Here is a 20,630-nt window from a genome sequence, read left to right as displayed (position 1 = left end):
GGTTGAATGCTTGATTCTGATTGGTCAATCACTTAATTCAGCGGTGAGTTATCTCATCATAATGACCGATCCGCTGTATAACAGACCTCTGCCTAATCAAACCCTCTGAGCACCAGCTGCGCGGCTGCGCCCCGCTTGATTTACTGCTGTTTCCAACATGACAGCCATGTAAACACACACACACACACACACACACACACGCACTAGTGACACACCATGTCATTTACAGCTAAACATTACTCTCAAAAATGTTTTTGAAAACATTTGAGCGAGAAATAGACAAAGCAGGACCCGAAAATGGATTCTATTTGATCAACTCACTTCCTTGTTTTCTGACAGTGCTGCAGCCCTGCAGCTGGCCAGACACAACCAGCGCAAACTTATGGAATACTTTTTTGTTGTGTTTTGGGTCAATGTATTAATTTATGTAGCCCTGAAACATGACTGCCATGATGATTATCATAGCAGTCATGTTTCAGGGATATAATTTATGTTAGGTAGCCATGTAATAAGCGGGATAATATCTGGCTAGGTGGTCATTGTCGGGAGATAATTCACCCACAGGGAGTTCAACATATTTTCAGATGGGTGTCCGCTCAGCAGCCAAATAGCCTACAGATAATTCTGGGGGTCCTTGACATGAAAAAGGTTGCACCACTGATATAGAAACATAGGTTTTCAGAAAACTGTCATGATTTAGAAGACATTTTGTAGAATCGACCTCAGGTCTAAATGGGTTAAGATGGCCAGGGTCCACTTACTGAAATAAATTAATAGTTACCGTATGCAATAAAGAGGTTTTCTTCTAAACCAAACCTTTTAGCCGTGTGACCCAAAAAGCAATATATGATGTCTCCCCTCCCCGACACCCAAACTATAGCCTAGTTACTGTAAAATAGCCAATCTACAAGCTCACAACACGTGGCATCGCGGCGCATTGTGAGCTTGTAGATTGGCTATTTTCACTTCTTTTCTAACACTTGTTTTCTAATTTATGGAATTTCTTTGATTTTCTTTCTTTGATTTCTTCATGACATGAAAAATGTAATTTGTTTTTAATTCATGAAACTTTTTGCTTTTTTGAAATGTCCTGAAATAGTAATACATAATAATTAAAAACAGAATGTAGGAAACAAAAAAATAAAGGGCCCACAACAATGTGTCCATGACCCACAAATGGGTCCCGACCCTCTGTTTGGGAAACAGTGTTCTAAAGAACTAGTTCTAAATTTAAGGAAACACAGAAAACAGACAAATTAACTACTTTTCTCCAGTGCATTTGGTGCAACAGATAAACCACAACTAGACCCAAGCAGAATGTATTAGTAGAGACGATCCATGTTCTCTGTTACAGTGGAACTCATTTATTTATTCTGATATTTTTCTCCCCAGCTCTCCAGACTGAATCACACAACACAACAGGTACACAGAGAATGCATTATTATTATTGTTGTCTCCACCAGGCCGAAGGCATGGGCAGAGAGTAACCTGACCTGACCTAACCTGACCTGCCCTGGTGGAGACCTGTCCTATTATAGCGCCACCAGGAGGCCACAACCTGACCTGCCCTGGTGGAGACCTGTCCTATTATAGCGCCACCAGGAGGCCACAACCTGACCTGTCCTGGTGGAGACCTGTCCTATTATAGCGCCACCAGGAGGCCACAACCTGACCTGCCCTGGTGGAGACCTGTCCTATTATAGCGCCACCAGGAGCCCACAACCTGACCTGCCCTGGTGGGGACCTGTCCTATTATAGCGCCACCAGGAGGCCACAACCTGACCTGCCCTGGTGGGGACCTGTCCTATTATAGCGCCACCAGGAGGCCACAACCTGACCTGCCCTGGTGGAGACCTGTCCTATTATAGCGCCACCAGGAGGCCACAACCTGACCTGCCCTGGTGGGGACCTGTCCTATTATAGCGCCACCAGGAGGCCACAACCTGACCTGCCCTGGTGGAGACCTGTCCTATTATAGCGCCACCAGGAGGCCACAACCTGACCTGCCCTGGTGGGGACCTGTCCTATTATAGCGCCACCAGGAGGCCACAACCTGACCTGCTCTGGTGGAGACCTGTCCTATTATAGCGCCACCAGGAGGCCACAACCTGACCTACCCTGGTGGAGACCTGTGCCCCGAGGGGCACTTTATCTAGTTATTGTCGTTGTCCAATGGATCCACTGTAGTTATTATTCATTCACAATATCTTGTTAATACTTTTGCATTGGTTGGTTAGATATTCATGAAACTTTCACTTATATATGTTTATTTTTATTTATTTTTAAATAGCTAAAATAGCTGTATAGCAAAAAAAATAGCTAAAATACATGCGATGCGATGTTGCGATGCGTTACCAAGACCAAAACCTACATTAAGAATGAATGACTTAAGCCCTAATTGATAGTGAAAATAGCAGATCTACAAGCTCACGTTGTGGGCTTGTAGATCTGCTATTTTCACTGTCTTACTTTATTGCGTTGTGTGCTTGTAGATCGGATATATATAGGAACAGGCAGGGAAAAAAGTTGAAATATGGAAATAAGAGGTTAACGATATATTCCATGTGTGGTATTGACAGTAATAAACACAGAGTAATAAATGAACTTCACACATGCATAACTATCGATAAGAACCGTTGCTTTTTCCTCTTATTGTGTAATAATGTTCTGACCCAACACCTACTGTACTTCCTGTGCCTCAGTGTTCAACAGCACGTGTGACAGCGAAGAGTCCCTGTGTCAAAACAAAAAATGTGTCCCCAAGAGCTTTGTTTGCGACCATGATGACGACTGTGGTGACGACTCAGATGAGTCCAAAGCGTGTGGTGAGTGGACCATTCTTTAAGGAGTGTGGTGAGTGGACCATTCTTTAAGGAGTGTGGTGAGTGGACCATTCTTTAAGGAGTGTGGTGAGTGGACCATTCTTTAAGGAGTGTGGTGAGTGGACCATTTAAGGAGTGTGGTGAGTGGACCATTCTTTAACTGACGTCGAAATAAAAAACACGTTTGCTCTGAAAGAATATATATTCAAAGATTTGTGCCGCATTTTTACGATTTTTCAAGAAATAGCAGATCTACAAGCTCGTAGCGCGCCACTCGGTGCCACTCGGTGGCGCGCTATGAGCTTGTAGATCTGCTATTTTTCAATAGCTAAAGTAGAACATTGATGCTTAGTTAAAACACCAAAAGGGGTTCCCGTCCAGAATGGGTTAACCCAGTGCTTCTCATACTGAATGAATATGGATATGAATTCATTTGGTTGCGGATCCCCACAGGAAAATATGTTGTGCCTAATGCAAGATCTTGTTGTTGAAACGTTTCAAACATATTCACAATTTCTTCACTTTTTTGCCCCTCCAAGATCGTTTGAAAATAGCAGCGCTAGAATCTCACGACAACATCGTGATGCATTGTTAGCTTGTATATTTTCAAATAGCCAATTAGGTTAAAGTGGTTGAAGTGAATTTGGAGGCTATCAATTGGCTGTGGGACCCCAGAGTGTCCGATATGTGATTCTTTAACCTATTAGCCTGTAAAGAACAGCCTCTAGCCTCCATTTGTGACTCTTCAAGCTCTCCTTCCTGTTCCAGAGTATCCAGCATGTGGCTCCGACCAGTTCCGCTGTGCCAACGGCCGCTGTCTCATCCAGAGAGCGTGGGAGTGTGACGGAGAGATCGACTGTCACGACCACTCAGATGAAGCTCCCAAGAATACTCGCTGCAAAGACCCAACTAAGAAAGGCACGCACGCACACACGCACACACACGCACACGTCACACGTACAAGTAGCCTACATGTAGCAATGAAGTTTCGTAAGCTTCGACACGATCAGAATCAAACTGTGTGATTATATTGTAACCATTGTTCTCTGCCGTATGGAGACTGTCTATCCTATCCACAACTATACTTCATATTTATAACACATGTCTGACACCTAATCTGACACCACCACCAACACATTGAACAGCAGCTCTCTTTGCTGATCAGTTTTTGATTGATTGATTGAAATATTTATTAACAGTTTGCAGAATTACAGTACATTTCAAGCACAAACTCAATACGAAGACTGTTAACTGTGAGTGGACAACCCAATTAACATTACACTTGTTTAAAAGAGGGTCCACCGTGTTCAATTCATCAAAACATTTAGAGACGTACAAATAGACACTTCTATATAGTCAAAGACAGAACAGGAATTCATCATAAAGGAGGTAAAAAGGGAAAAGAAACATATAGTGAGGGGAAAAAGGGGGGGGGGGGGGGGGGGGGGGGGGCGGTGGTGGGGGATTCAGATTTTACGGGGGCCAGTTTCGAATTGCAGCCGTCCGTAGGTGCCCTTTGAGAGTGGTTTTGAAGGAGTCAAGGGATTCACATGTCTTAATGACTGTTGGTAGGGCGTTCCACATTTTGGTGGCATAGGAGCGAAAATAATTTAGTCCCTTGTTTGTGCCGAATGTGGGTTGTACATGGTTTGTTGCACTCCCTCTGGTGTTGTGGGTGTGGACTTCGTTAACATTAAGGAAGTATTTAGACAGGTACATGCATGGGTATCTTGGTCGTGTATCGAATCTTGTGGACCCGACCCATTGCAAGATGCCGTACTCTCCTCTGTCGTCGACCCTAAGCCATTCTAGCCTGGCTAATAAGCCAGACCGAATCAGCCGTTGGCAAAAAAAATTGCCTGCCAAGCGGATTACGGTCTGGAGAGGCTCAATTGTACGCCCATTTCCTACACCAGAGAACTGGTGTGGCCAATCGGGACACGGTATGCAATATGGGCGGGCTTTGGTACAGTGACGTTCAATGCTTGAGACCTTTGACTGACAGTAGCTCTGACCAATTGCGTCAAGGAGAAAATGTTTGAACCCGCCCCCCAGGAAACAAGATCCATACACAGTCCCTCCAGACTCAAATACCACACGACAGTGTGATTTGAGTCTGGCTTATTAGCCAGGCTAAAGCCATTCCAGCCTGTCAAAGTGGGCAGGGGTGAGGAGGGTTCGGGGAGTGAGGCCAAGTAGGAGCCTGACCAGTTTGTTTTGGGAGGTCTGGAGCCTTGTTTTAAGGGCCTTTGAGGTGCTGTGGTACCAAGAGGTGCATGCATAGTCAAAGAAACCTTGTACGAGGGCTCCTGTTAAGGTCTTCAAGGTGTTTTTGTTGACCAGTGAGGAGATCCTGTAAAGGAATCTTGTTCTTTGATTGACTTTTTTGATTACGTTGGTGGCCATTTTATCACCGGAAAGATTAGCCTCCAGGATGGAACCTGGAGGTTAATCTTTCCGGTGATCTATTCCACTGGTTCCCAAACTTTTTCACCCCCATTTGAAGAGAAGATTTTTACGGTTCTAGCAGTGATTCTCAACCTGTTTGATTGATTGATTGATTGATTGATTGATTGATTATATTAGACAGAAATGCAAACAGCAGGAGTACAGTCAAACACTTGGTCTAAAAGGATAACAAAGCGTCATGTGGCCTTGTTTCCATCAAGGTCTTATGTAAACAATAGAGAATACACTATTCTATATTACAAGGTAGGATATTGAAGATATCAGTCACACATTAAATAAATAAACAGATACATTAATAAGAGAACGTCAAACATCATCCATAGACATAACGATAGAACTGGCCTTTTGCTCTTATTCTATAATAATGGATTGACCTAAACAACTACTTCCTGTGTCTCAGCAAACCCGTGCCGCGGCGACGAGTTCATGTGTCAAAATAAACGATGCATCCGCAAGAGTTACGAGTGTGACGGAGACAATGACTGTGGCGACAACTCAGATGAGGCTCACTGTAAGAACCCAGGTAAGACACGCACGCACGCACGCACGCACGCACGCACGCACGCACGCACGCACGCACGCAAGCACGCACGCACGCACACACACACACGCATGCGCACACACACACACACACACACGCACACACAGCTATGAGAGCACCTCTAACACCTCTAAATACTTTCCAGGAAGACTTAATTGCGTCAAACTTTTACTTTTACTTTTACACGATCAGAATCACATTCATCTGAACCTCCTCTGCTTCCATTGCTCTTCCCTTTCTCCTCCTTCCTCTAAGTTTCCACTGCGACAAAGAACAAATGCTATGTTTGTCACAACGGGAACTGTGTCCAGGAGACATTGCTGTGTAACGGCAAGGATGACTGTGGTGACAACTCTGATGAGCTCAGCAGCTGCTCTGTTAACGAGTGTCTGAACAGCGAGCTGAGTGGCTGCTCCTCCCAGCTCAGCTGTAAAGACCTCAAGATAGGCTTCAAGGTATGGAATCAACAGCGCCATTTGACACAGATTCCACAAAGACACTGATGAAACACCTGGTCAGCATCACGCTCTGTTCCTGTCTCCTAACAGTGCACATGTCCCAGCGGCTTCCGTCTGAAGGACGATGGGAAGACGTGTGTGGACGTAGATGAGTGTAGCAGCTATCCCTGCACCCAGCACTGCAACAACACACAGGGCAGCTTCCACTGTCTCTGTGTGGAGGGTTACCAGCTCAGCCCTGAAGACCCCACCATCTGCAGGTCCACATCTGGTAGGAAACAGTGGGAGCTGAAAGCACTGAAAGCACATTGGTTGTCTGTCTGTCTGTCTGTCTGTCTGTCTGTCTGTCTGTCTGTCTGAGTTGGTTATTTGAATTCATTCATGAATCTTTTTGTTGTGCTTTTACCAATCTCTTTGTAACTGATATTTTTGTCTCTTTTAACCCAAAGAATATATATTCAAAGATTTGTGCCACATTTTTCAAAAATAGCAGATCTACAAGCTCGTAGCGCGAGCTTGAGGACGGGAACCCCTTTTGGTGTTTTAAGCATAATTTTGAACTTCTATTGAAAATTAGCAGATTTATAAGCCCATAGCGCTGCACTGAGTGCCGCGCTACGAGCTTGTAGATCTGCTATTTTTGAAAATGTGGCGCACATCTTTGAAAATATATCATTTGAGAGCAAACATTTTGAAGTCTTTGCTTCTGGGGGGGATGATTTCTCATCTCTATGTAGTTTTATAAATTATGCTGTGTTCATGAATATGTTCTGTCTCTCCCAAACAAACAAATAAAGCATTGCATTTTTTTTAAGCTAAATGTGAGTGAATGTGTCTAATTTTCTCTAGATGTGGAGCCCTTCCTCATCTTCACCACCCGCAACAAACTGAATAAGATGAACTTGAACGGCTCCAACCACACTGTGCTCAAACAGGTGAAAACCATTGAACATACTGTAACAACACAATCCTATACACGCTTACATGCAACCACAATAACACATTCAAGCCCCTAATCAACTGCATAGATGATATTAAAACCTGGATGGATGAAAACCTCTTACATCTCAATGACAATAAAAGGGAAATCATCATCTTTGGACAACGCCCCACCCCTCCTGTCAACAACCTCGGCCCCCTCACTTCCAATATCAACACAGGCTGTTATTTTCGATAATATTTTTAAATTTGACAAGCAGATAAGCTCTGTTGTCAAAACAAGCTTTTATCACCTACGCCTACTCGCCAAGGTTAAACCCTGCCTCCCCCTCAAACAATTTGAAACGGTCAATCACTCCTTCATCTCCTCAAGGCTGGACTATTGTAACGCCCTATACTATGGCATCAACCAATCCTCACTTTGAAGACTCCAATTAGTCCAAAATGCTGCTGTCCGCCTTCTCACCGGACCTAAAAAGTTTGACCACATCACACCAGTCCTGATATCACGCCATTGGCTCCCGATAAAATTTTAAGATTTTAAGATCCTACTTTTTTACTTTTAAATCTCTTGCCCTATATGGCTGAACGTATACAGCGCTACAACCCTCCCAGAGCTCTGAGGTCTGCTGACCAATCACTGCTGACCGTGCCAACAACCTGAACCCTCAGAACAAGAGGTGACCGCGCTTTAGCGGTGGCGGCCCCAGAGCTGTGGAACAACCTCCCCCCCTTTATTAGAGCTGCCCAATCCATCGAGATTATTAAATCCTTACTTAGCCCATTTTGACCTGAGATCAGATTCAAAAAATGTCTTCTACATCCTGACAGTTTTCTGAAAAAGCTATGTCAGTCGTTCATTCTTCAAAAATAGCAGACCTACAAGCTCGTAGCGCGCCACTCGGTGGCGCGCTATGAGCTTGTAGATCTGCTATTTTTCAATAGCTAAAGCATAACATAATGCTAACACCAAAAGGGGTTCCCGCCCCAAAATGGGTTAAAACGCACCTTTTCTCCCTGGATGTTAATGTAATCTGATTTGAATGTGCTTATATATTCCTATATTGTCCATGTATCATGTTTGCCTCATTTGCTATGCATCTGGTTCTACTTGATGTAAATTGCTTTAAATGATATTTGCTCTAAATGTTTTTTCTTTCCTGTGAAGCACTTTGGTTGTGTTAAATGTGCTATAAATTAAGGATGATTTGATTTGATACAATACACACACTGCTTTTGACATGTTGGAATGTATTCGACCTGTCAGAGTCAGAGACTAACTGCTAACTAAGTAACTGCTGTGCTGTGACAGGACTTGAATGGAGCGTTGGCTCTGGACGTTGACTACCAGCAGCAGATGGTCTATTGGATAGAAGGGTTGTACTATTACAACAGGACGATCAGTCGTATGCACATCAATGGCAGTGACGTCCAGGTCAGTGTGACAAATACACAGATGGTCTATTGGATAGAAGGGTTGTTGTTCTACAACAGGACGATCAGTCGTATGTACATCAATGGCAGTGACGTCCAGGTCAGTGTGACAAATACACAGATGGTCTATTGGATAGAAGGGTTGTTCTACAACATGACGATCAGTCGTATGCACATCAATGGCAGTGACGTCCAGGTCAGTGTGACAAATACACAGATGGTCTATTGGACAGAAGGGTGGTTTTACAACATGACGATCAGTCGTATGCACATCAATGGCAGTGACGTCCAGGTCAGTGTGACAAATACACAGATGGTCTATTGGATAGAAGGGTTGTTCTACAACATGACGATCAGTCGTATGAACATCCATGGCAGTGACGTCCAGGTCAGTGTGACAGAAGGGTTGTTATACAACATGACGATCAGTCGTATGCACATCAATGGCAGTGACGTCCAGGTCAGTGTGACAAATACACAGATGGGAAGTGAAGCAATGTCAGAAAATGGTTATACTTGCATTCAAAATGCTTTGTAATATCACTGTTAGACAGTGTGGTGGGAACTAAGTATTTTTACTCTCAAGTACTGTACTTATTAAACACTGTAAGGTGCTTGTAATTTCCCAAGTATTTATATGTCCTAATACATACAACTCCACTACATCTCAGAGGCATCTTTGTACGTTTTACTTATTTGACAGCTGTAGTTACTTGCAGTGGTGGACAGTAATGAATGAGGTACTTTTTAAATATGAATACAGCAATGCATTGATACAAATTATTTATTTACACATTATACAGTATAGGCTACAAGTACATCAGTACATAAGTACATCAGTACTCAAGTACACATTTGACAGAGCAATTTATACTTGTAGTTGAGTAATATTTGACCAGGAGTATCTATACTTTGATTCAAGTACTGGGTTTGAGTACTTTGTCCACCACTGGTTACTAGTTACTTTGTAGATTTGGATTGTTATGATGTTATAAATAATAACATTATTTATTGAAAATATTCAACATAGTTAGAAAATAGCAGATCTACAAGCTCACAACGCATCACGTCACAATGCATTGTGAGCTTTATAGCATGTATAGACCTGCTATTTTCAAAAAGCCAAATTATGAAATAAGGCTTAAGTGCTGAGAGTTGTGCAAACAAGCAGACTGGTTGAGTAGTGGCAGTTAATTAGTGCACAGACAATATGCTCTTTTTACAATATCCTGTGATATTAATATGTTGAACAAATGACTTACAAATAGAACAATAAAACATGGTGAGTATATCCAGAGTTAATGTATGTCTCATTGACAGGTCCTCCACACGTCACTCAGTGCACCACGCGGTCTGACTGTTGATTGGGTGGGAGGAAACCTCTACTGGAGTGACGAGGAGCAGCACACCATAGAGGTGTCCAAACTAAACGGGGCGTACCGAACAGTCCTGGTCAACACCGGCCTGGAGTGGCCACGCTCCATGGCTGTGGATGTACGCTACGGGTAAGTGTACTGTGGTGTGGTGATCATGAACCTTACACTGACTTTATCAACCGTCCTGGGAAACTCCACAGATACAAGAAGACTGAATTACATCTAAAAGCTAAACGGATGACATTGCATCATATTTATTTGTTGTACCTCTTGCAGCACTGTTCATTTTGACAGCAAAATTCTGATTTAGTCTTAGTCTTTTGAATAACACCATTTAGTTTTAGTCCTATTTTAGTCTTCTGGAATTGTTTAGTCTTAGTCTTAGTCGACTAAATATCAACATCTTGTGGTCTTTTATTATTTTAGTCTTTTAATCTTGTGTACATTTTTAAAGATTTAGTCTTAGTCTTTTGAACAACACAGCATTTTGTTTTAGTCCTATTCTAGTCATCTGAGTCCTATTTTAGTTTACTACACAACATAATTAACAGTCTTGCAGATCTAGTTAAATAAAAGTCACATTAGTTATTTTTTTGTATAGGATGTATCACATGAGTATGAGTGTAGGCCTATATTTATCCGATCTACAAGCTCACACAACACGTCTCAGTTATTTTCATGGAAATTACTAGTTTACGTATACCGTAAAATGACATAACGGTTCTATAAAGTAACAATGCAATTCAGGGGTGCGGTTGACGAAAACGTTATTTTGCCGATCGAGGTGCACTGAGACAAAAATGTTTGAGAACCACTGCTGTATACATACAGTACTGTATGTGTGATTTGTTGTGAACAGTGACCTGACACAGTGTCTCCTCTGACAGCTACTTGTACTGGACAGACTTCAGCAGCAACAACCCCCACATAGGGAGGATAGGCATGGACGGCACCAACAGGAGCATCATAATGGAGGATAAGATCACCGGGCCCTGGGGCCTGACGTTAGACTACATCAATGATCACATCTATTGGAGCGACTACAAGGAGAAAAGCATTGAGTTTGCCAACCTGGATGGAACCAACAGACACACAGGTAACACACACACACACACACACACACACACACACACACACACACACACACACACACACACACACACACACACACACACACACACACACACACACACACACACACACACACACACACAGATTTTAGTATGGGGATTCATGGATGCCATTTTTACAAATGTTTTGGTCAACACAAATCATAGAGAGCCAAATATAGCTGATCTACAGGCTCACAATGAGACACGTTGTGAGCTTGTAGATCTGCTATTCTTGGTGAGCAACACCGTTGTGCAGTTAAATAAGTAAGGCTAAGGCATAATTCACACGCACACACACGCACACACATGCACAGTTGCACACACATGCACACACACGCAGCCACACACTCACGCACGCACGCATGCAATCAGCCACGCAAGCACGCACGCAGCCACGCATGCAAGCACGCACATACGCACACATGTACGCGCACATACACGGCGCGGACACACACACACACACACACACACACTGTGACGGCCCCTGGGAACCGGCCATTGTGAAAAGCCCCGTTGTTTGCGCCGGTGCGAGTGTGGAGGCAGACAGACAGACAGAGAGTGAGAGAGAAGCGTCAGCGTTGGACCTGTCACTAGTGAACGAGCAAGTTAGCCCCTCATTCTCCGTGTCGTTTTGGTCCGTAATGTGGCGTAGCCTCGGGCGTTGTTCAAACCTGCAGAGCTACAAACAAGCATTCAAACGGACGAGAATAACCCACAACTGACGATCCCCGCATCCTGGTCTATCCCTTCTCCTTGGCTCAGCTGTCACGCACGGAGCAGTGCGGTGGTATTTGATTTCCCCCCTATTATTTCAAGAGCTTGTTTTGTTTATTATTTTGTTGTTTTGGAGACTAATTAAAGAGCCGCTCTGCTCGGACAGACGGACTACTTTCATAACATTTACTAACATTCACGTTGCGTCGGCGTTGCGTGGATCTGGAACAATACCAACAGTTTATTTATGTATTTATTTATGAACTGCGCACGGTAACTCACTAGGCTACAAATGGTTGTCATGAAATGAATTGACGCATGGTTTTGGTTGACAGGTTTCGGACGTAACCCCATTTCTTTGAGTGTTGGACATTTCTTTTCCTTTTGTGTTTATTTACAAACATTGCAAACTGTTGGGTCTTGTTTCATGAACTGATGAACTGTTTGTGTTTATGTTGGTTGAAATCTCAATATATAATAACTTGAGACTGAGTTGATACCGTGTGTTGTGTGTTTTATTTCTTGGTGTAAGGGTTTACATTTTACTCATACTCACATACTGATACATATTTATTGTGGGCAACATTTTGATAAGACACTGTAATTACACAATTCCAGGTCCATTTTACACTCTGTGTTAAAGGAATGCTCCAGATTTGTCTGTGTTCAAGAACAGCTTTTGTAAATGTTGTCCATGAGTAGTGGAAGAAAAAGTAATTAAAGCAGTAAGAACATGATTTACTTTAGTACGCTTTACTAAAACATTGTATATCTTATTATAAATAGTCTTATTACTATTTCATAATATTCTGACACTTTTGGTTTTGTGTGTCTGTAGTTCTGCGTCAGGGAGGTATCTATCGTATTACCCTGTTTGAGGAGTACATCTACTACTCCATGGCATCATCCATCTCCAGAGCTCACAAGACTCAGGGAACCAACAACACAGAACTCATCAGAAACCTGAACCTTCCACGGGACATCCAGATCTACCACCCCTATCAACAACCTGAGGGTCTGTACCACCTACTGTACACAACACTCTCATTATGACTGCTTAATGTTTTATGACTTCTATTAACTGTCTATCATTGTATTATTATCTGATCTGAAAAGCATCACGTATACAGTATAAATACACCCTATAATAATAACAACAACAACAATAATAATAGTCATATTGTGACATAGTAGTAGTAATAGTATTAGTATAGTATAATCGGAATTGGCCACATCGGCCATAAAAATGCCATATTGGCCGTATTTAATCGTTTACACCAGCAAAATAAATTAAAAATTCTACATTTAACTTTCATTCAGTTGTGAAAACGGACACTTAGAAAAAGAGTATAGGCTATTTATTGATTGATTGAATACTTGGCTTTGGGCCAAGCCCCTATAGGACCTAGGCTTGTTTCCATTGTGGTCCTCTGTATAATATCGGAATTGGTCAGAATTGGTATCGGCAGATAATTATGACCCTGCAAATAATCGGAGATCGGATATCGGTCATAATTTCATAATTGTGCACCCCTAAATAGTATTGTAACATAATAGTAGTAGTAGTAGTAGCAGTATTGTATCATATAGTATAGTAGTAGTATTCAGGGCTCTCATATTCATTACATGTGTACATGTTTTCCTGCAGTGTCTGCTCATCCGTGTCAGACCAACAATGGAGGATGCAGTAACCTGTGTCTGCTGTCACCTGGAGGAGGCTACAAGTGTTCCTGTCCAACCTACTTCTACTTGGCAGCTGACAACAAGCAGTGCATGTCCAGCTGCACTGCCAGCCAGGTGATTCACCTCCAGTTCACTTGTGTTATATGCAGTGCTTAATTTCTAACTCAATGGATGCCGGAGCTCAACTCCCGCACATGCACAAATCAGACTGCACAGGCTAGCCACAGACTGTACAGTCACAGAGAATGAGACTACAGCGAGTCACCTGTCATGATAAGACTCATAAGAGAGATGATTATTGATTACAAATACAAACTGCAGCAGCAGCACTGCTAGTCCCGGCCGCTAGCCGCCAGCGTGGCTCAGCCTGTACAACACACAACAACAACAACAACCAGGCGCGTCACCCCCATTCACTGTGAGTCGCAACATCTGCACTCTCACATAGGCTTGGGCAATATACCGATATTACTGTTTACCGCGATATTTTAAATCAATACCGGTAATATCGCGGAGTATATAAATAATACCGAATACCGTCATAATACTAATATCGTAATTTTACCGTCATGTAAATATGAAAATAAAATACCGAATACCGTCATAATACTAATATCGTCATTTTACCGTCATTTTACCGCACAGTACAGTACAGTACAGCGGAGTACAGTACAGTGGAGTACAGTACAGTACAGTACAGTGGAGTACATTACCGTACAGTGGAATACAGCACAGTACAGTACAGTACAGTACAGTACAGTACAGTACAGTACAGTACAGTACAGTACAGTACAGTACAGTACAGTACAGTACAGTACAGCGGAGTACAGTACAGTGGAATACAGCACAGCACAGTACAGCACAGTACAGCGGAGTACAGTACAGTACAGTACAGTACAGTACAGTACAGTACAGTACAGTACACTGGCCAAAACATAAATAGCACTCTATGGGGAAATTCAGCCCGTCAGTGTGATATATTAATGTTTTATTAATAAAACCGATAATACCGATTATCGCGGTATTATTCACGTTATCAATACCGATATCAAAAAACAAGTAACAACAACCGGCATTCACAGCACAGGACACTGCAAGGCTGCAAGTTGACAGTTTATTTACCTGATTGCTGCTGCCCGTATAGTTCAGTCTGAAGCCTTTTCTTTTTTCATATCCTGAACGAACGGATAAAGTCGCTTCATGATGACTAATAGATTCCGTGTGTTGTCTAAAAATAAACTCTCCCGTCATTACAACGAAGCAAACATACTTTGAAAGGGGGGCGTTTCTACGTGGTCGGAATAATAACTTCTACAGTCAGCCGTCAACAGGCATGTTTCCCTTATGAGCAGCGTACACTCACTGCGCAAAGAACGTAGTTGCGCCCGCCCTGCGCAAAGAACGTAGTTGCGCCCGCCCTGGGCAAAGAACGTAGTTGCGCCCGCCCTGCGCAAATAACGTAGTTGTGCCCGCCCTGCGCAAAGAACGTAGTTGCACCCGCCCTGCGCAAAGAACATAGTTGCGCCCGCCCTGCGCAAAGAACGTAGTTGCGCCCGCCCTGCGCAAAGAACGTAGTTGCACCCGCCCTGCGCAAATAACGTAGCTGTACGTTCTTTGCGCAGTGCGGGTGGAGGCCTTTGTGGGAATCGGGGGCCCTACGCAGCCTGCCTAGTCTACTCTGCGTATAGGACCAATCAGCTCCGCTATGGGAGGCTATGGGAGTCTCCCATAGCGGAGCGCCACCTACAGGTACCGGAGCTGCCTCTATAGGGGAGCTGAAGTGACAGTTACCGGAGCTGAGCTCCGCCAAGCTCCGGCTGAAATTAAGCACTGGTTATATGTCTTTATGTCTTTATGTCTTGTGTCTGCTGTCGATAGTCATTCTAAAGATGTGTGTCGTCTCTCCCATCAGTTTCCTTGTAAGAACTACAAATGCATTCCGTTGTGGTGGAAGTGTGACACGGCAGATGACTGTGGGGACGGCTCAGACGAACCGGCAGACTGCTGTGAGTAGAGACTCTGAGACCCCCAGAATAATATGCATTTGGCCGTGGACCCCCAGCTGAAAATATGTTGTTCCAGGGACCACCCAGAAGCAAATATTTGAATTAAAAATGTTCACTTAGAAAGAATATATAGTCAAAGATTTGTGCCACATTTTCACGATTTAAAAAGAATAGCAGATCTACAAGCTCGTAGCGCGGCACTCTGTGTCGTGCTATGAGTCCTTTTTGAGTAAAATCTATTGGTAAAAATGAAATAGAGGTCCATTTTATAACAACCAACACCCAACAGACCATACAAACTACTGTAAAAAAATGAATTAATAAAATAGCCTACTAATGTAAACAATTAAAAACAAATGGCTTCTAAATCCTAAAAGTTTTCTGTAAAACCAGTCAGTGGTGCTCAACATTTTTCAGGTCAAGGACCCCCAGAATTATCTGTATTTCGCCGTGTACCCCCATCTGAAAATGTGTCTTTCCAGGGACCTCCCAGAAGCAAAGATTTGAGTTAAAAACGTTCGCTCTGAACGAATATATATTCAAAGATTTTCACCACATTTTCACGATTTTTCAAAATTAGCAGATCTACAAGCTCGTAGCCCAGCACTCGGTGCCGCGCTATGAGCTTGTAGATATGCTATTTTTCAATAGCTAAAGTATAACATAATGCTTGAAATACCAAAAGGGGTTCCTGTCCTGAATGGGTTTAAGGCCATGCACAGTGCACACACACATTTAGAACTGATGGCTTCCCCTGTTGGGCAATTATAAAATAACTTTAACTTGTCCTGTGAGTTGTAATGTTTGGACTAAACAATTCATTATAGAAAAAAAGCGGAGATCCGGGCTGAGCCCTGATGAAGACCGGTATAGGCCGAAACATGTCGGTTTAATAACGTTTTCCTCCTTTTTAACTATTAAGTGTGCCCGGATCTCCGCTTTTGTCTATATGTGTCATCCCGATTGATCCAGGAGCACCTTTTTACTATTTTTATATTTTGTATACCTGCACACCTCCTGAGCACCGGGTTGCTTCCTTGCCTCTGCATAGTCACATTTGTGTTTCCATTTGTAGCAACCCTTGGTGGCCGATTAGAATACATCTTTCAGGGTATTTTTAGGTACTTATGTCATCCTGCGAGTTTAGTGATGATTGGTCCAACAACAGTGGTAACCTTGCACAGCAGCTGGCCTCATGCCATCACAGTTTATCTGGTAAGACATCAGCTTATGTAGGATACTTCTGTCTGAAAGCCAGGTGATAATATGTCCTTTGACGACACACAGCAGCTGGCCTCATGCCATCACAGTTTATCAGGTAAGACATCAGCTTACCAGATGGACTGAAAGCCAGGTGATTATTAATGTCCTTTGATGACACACAGCAGAGATTTTTCTTACTCACTGTAGCCTATACTGCTTGATGTGGTCGTTTGAACTATAGGCTACACATGATATGAAATAATATACCATACCGTGATGTACCGTGAACAATCCTCAAATATGAAGTGCGGCAGGAACAATGTACCCCTCACTTTGTTCCTGACACACTTCATATTTGAGGATTGCCCACCGTAGTGAAACAAAATGTGTTGTCCGTCCACTATGCCATTTGAAACTTTATTTAAACTTCTGACAATTAAAATAGCTATATTCCAGGAACACAAAGCAGATATCCACCAATACAAATATACAAATAGTTTGGGGAGTGGGACAACGTCGCTGCACACCACAGTAGTGTCGCTCTCTCGCTGATTGAAACACATGTATTTTAATGACTTTTCTTTGCTCACATCGCTGGCAGTGAGGACGGGGTGTAAGTCTTGAACCGTACAGCTGTACATAAAGTCAGCTTATTATTATTGTTTGTGTGCTTTCGTTGTTCCAGACTTCCAGTATAATAACGTTGATGTGCATTGTTACGCCGTTGTGTGTGTGTGTGTGTGTGCACGCGCGCGGACGTTCCGCGACCGTCCCAGACGATCTCTAGATTGTTGAAGGCCCAGTTAATTTCAGTACGGACCGCCACTTATGACTTTTCTTTGCTCACATCACTGGCAGTGAGGACGGGGTGTAAGTATTGAACCGTACAGCCGTACATAAAGTCAAACCTTTCCCCCTATAGGTTCCTTGGGTCATGACACAATGACACATGTAGGCCTGACAAGACTTTCTGGGATGAAGCTCACACAAGAAAAATATAATTCCACCATTGCTTTACACCTGCAAAACTGTAATGTGACAAACTAAACAGATTCTGATACTCATTCTGAGGTGGGTAGTTGTCATGATCCAAGGAATCCAGGGAAAGTCATGTTTTGATTGTACGACCTACGGTTCAAGAGTTATGGGCCAAAATGTAACGCCTGGCCTGGTGGAGACAATGTATTAGAGTAATAGAGACAATCCACGTTCTCTGTTGTGAAGCTAATTTATTGTGTTATTTTTTTCCTTCAGCTCTCCAGGCTGAACAAACACACAACACAACAGGTAAACAAAGATTACAAATCATCATAGATTATAGATAGACCAAGAGCTTCTTCTAATTATCTCTCTCTCTCTCTCTCTCTCTCTCTCTCTCTCTCTCTCTCTCTCTCTCTCTCTCTCTCTCTCTCTCCAGAGTCTATGAGGTTGGTGAATGGGACCAGTGTGTGTTCAGGCAGACTGGAGGTGAAGTCTAACCAGTCGTGGGTCTCAGTGTGTGAAGATGACTTTGACCATGAGGACGCAAAGGTGGTCTGTAGGGAGCTTGGCTGTGCGGCTCCTTCAGTCCTCCAGTGGGCGCTCTATGGAGAAGTGAACGCTTCAATGTGGACCAAAGAGTTCCAGTGTGAAGGCAACGAGTCTGCTCTCCTGGACTGTAGAACCTCAGACTCAACTAGAAAAACCACCTGCTCACCTGACAAGACTGTTGAACTCACCTGCTCAGGTAATTATATATATATATATTAAAAAAAAGCTGAATATATAATATATATATATATATATATATATATATATATATATATATATATATATATTCATTCAGCTTTTTTTTTTAAAGAAAATGGTTGCACCTGTCTATGTTCATTACACTAGGTATGGAGGGCTCTGCAAAGAACACACAGCCCCGCCTCCCCCTGCTGTCAAAGCAGTTATCAATGTCAATGTTTACAACTTCATGTCAATGTTTACAACTTTATGTCAATGTTTACAACTTCATCTCAATGTTTACAACTTTATGAGAGGATTAAGTGGATCTTGTGTTCTCTCTCCCAGGTTGATGTCAGTAAATAAATCAAAGTAACTTTACATTGACATGCATCTCTCTCTTTGTCATAATGCTTGACAATAGTGAGAGTATTTCATATGTTTAGTGTGATGTAGCGTGTTGCACGTGCACATTGTGTTTAGTGTGATGTAGCGTGTTGCACGTGCACATTGTGTTTAGTGTGATAAAGCGTGTTGCACGTGCACATTGTCACAGTACATGGATGTGAAGGTTAGGAGGAGGAGCGAGCCGTAACAATTCGTCCCCTACACACAGACAGAAGAGAAACAAGGGTTTATGCACAGATGAGAGAGAGGGAGAGGTTTCCACGTTCATATGTTAAATCAATTAATATTATCATTATGGTTAAATCAATTTATTTCATATCATGAAATATTGGGCTTCTAAGAATTTACAAGCACTGTGTGCAGCGCTTTTCCAAAATGTATTTAAAGCATTTTACAAAACAAGATACAACTTTTACTATAATATAACACAAACGAGATACATGAGAAAAAGTATCAACTTAAAACAAGTTGAAGATATTAAAAAAGACACTGACTCTCTGAGATAACGACACTTTTAGTTTTTGATGAAATAAAACGTTGTTTTACTACTTACTCCCTTGTCTCTGTACAGAGCCTGTCAGGCTGGTGGGAGGAAGCAGTAAGTGTACTGGTAGACTGGAGACGCAACACCAGGGAGACTGGAAACCTGTGGATGGTCATTCTGACTGGAACCTGCAGTCATCCTCTGTAGTGTGTAGGCAGATAGACTGTGGTTCTGCTGTTTCAACACGATGGAGTGATGCTTTAACACAACCGGTATGGAAGATGACAGTGACCTGTGATGGGTCTGAATCTTCACTGAGGGAGTGTGGAACCAAGACGTCTGATACTTCCCCTAGGATCCTGGAGGTATTCTGTTCAGGTAACACAAACAATCACTTCAACAATGACTGTAATCTGTACAGTTAATGTAATTGAACTGTCTGTCTGTCTGTCTGTCTGTCTGTCTGTCTGTCTGTCTGTCTGTCTGTCTGTCTGTCTGTCTGTCTGTCTGTCTGTCTGTCTGTCTGTCTGTCTGTCTGTCTGTCTGTCTGTCTGTGTCTTTGTTGAAACTCATGTCTGTGTCTGTTATGCACAGTGGTGGACAGTAGCAAAGTATGTTTACTTGTATTGAGTACTATTACTTAAGTACTTCTATTTTTGTATACTTTTACTCCACTACATTTCAAAGACATCTCTAGGAAGGGAAAAGTTTAACCACTTAAATGCACTTTAAAATACAGTGAAAATAGCAGATCTACAAGTTCACAACATGTTGCGATGTGACACATTGTGAGCTTGTAGATCTGCTACCTTCACTATCCTATCCTACTATAATAAGGAAACCGGTCCTGTCTGTTCTGGATGGTTCTCCTCAGTGGCTTGAGCAATTGCTCTGCACACGGGCATTGACCATTAGCATATGCAAACAACCACAACGCCTGTTTTTAACATTTAAGCTGTTTATTAGTGTGTCTGTGTAAACACCGGACATTCAGATCATAGCTGCTGGCCAGACACTGCCACACAGTGAACGCCACAACACACACACACAGACATGCTGCAAACTTATAAAGGGCTTTCATTTACGGCCCGAGTCCAACACATGTTTTATGAGCGGGAAGGCTCTTTGGGATATCATCCTCATAGCACGAGCACGTAACTTAACACAGCACGCCGGTCAGTTGACTTAACTCACAAAAACACATTTAACATCCTGTTTAACCTTCAAATTAAAATCATCTGACAATGTAAACAACGACACGTGCGTACTGCATG

The sequence above is a fragment of the Electrona antarctica genome, assembly GCF_951216825.1.
Source record: "Electrona antarctica genome assembly, chromosome: 21".
NCBI lineage: Eukaryota > Metazoa > Chordata > Actinopteri > Myctophiformes > Myctophidae > Electrona > Electrona antarctica.
This window is presented reverse-complemented; position numbering follows the sequence as displayed.